General features: G+C 38.0%; 1 pseudogene; it reads left to right on the top strand.

Moving 5' to 3' along the window:
* The first annotated feature begins 518 nt into the window (after positions 1–518).
* LOC101583317 overlaps positions 519–998 on the top strand; it is a 9,710-nt pseudogene continuing 9,230 nt past the window's right edge.

The following is a 998-nucleotide window of genomic DNA, read 5'->3' as shown; positions in this document are numbered from 1 at the left end:
CCTAGTGTTAAGCAAATGGTGGAAGTTAATAGAGATAGTAGTTTGTATTCACTTAGGTAATTATGCACATTCCTTAGTCTGCCTTTACCCCTCAATAAATGTGAGATGCTTCTGAGGCTCTGGGCTCACTTGGAGAGAGACTAATCTCAGTGAGACCTCTGAAGCTACATTCATCAGGTCTTCTCATCGTTTTTTTTTTTTTTTTGTCTCTGACCCATAACATACAACAGATAAAAAATAGGAATAAGAATAAGTAAAGAAGAAGTTAAACTATCATTATTTGCAGATGACATGATACTGTACTTGGAAGACCCAAAAAACTCCATCAAGAAGCTACTAGAATTAATACACAAACTCAGTAGCATAGCAGGATACAAAGTCAGTATCCAAAAGTCCATAGCAGTCTTCCATGCTGCCCTCCGGGGACCCTCAGGTGTAGCCATGGCCCATGGACACTCTTCAAGTCTGCAGTAAAAAAAAACGGCTTCCAATAAAACTACATTGCAAAAAATGGGAAAGAAAATGGAAAAACTAAAAAAGTTGAGGAAGCAGAACCTGAAGAGTTTGTGGTAGAAAAAGTACTGGACCGACGTGTAGTGAATGGGGAGGTGTTTTATTTTCCAAAGTGGAAAGGATTTACAGATGCTGACAATACATGGGAACCTGAAGAAAATTTAGATTGCCCAGAGTTAATTGAAGCATTTCTTAATTCACAAAAAGCTGGTAAAGAAAAAGATGGTACAAAAAGAAAATCTTTATCTCACAGTGAATCTGATGATAGCAAGTCAAAGAAGAAAAGAGATGCTGCTGACAGACCTAGAAGTTTTGCTAGAGGTCTTGATCCTGAGCGAATAACTGGCACCACAGATAGTAGCAGAGAATTGATGTTTCTCATGAAATTGAAAGATTTAGATGAGGCTGACTTGGTATTGGCAAAAGAGGCAAATATGAAATGTCCTCAAATCGTCATTGCTTTTATGAAGAGAGGCTAACTTGTC

Source organism: Octodon degus, unplaced genomic scaffold, assembly GCF_000260255.1.
Source record: "Octodon degus isolate 3935 unplaced genomic scaffold, OctDeg1.0 scaffold00130, whole genome shotgun sequence".
In the NCBI taxonomy this organism is placed as follows: domain Eukaryota; kingdom Metazoa; phylum Chordata; class Mammalia; order Rodentia; family Octodontidae; genus Octodon; species Octodon degus.
The sequence above is the reverse complement of the archived record's forward strand: the minus strand, read 5'-3'. Positions and strand labels throughout refer to the sequence as shown.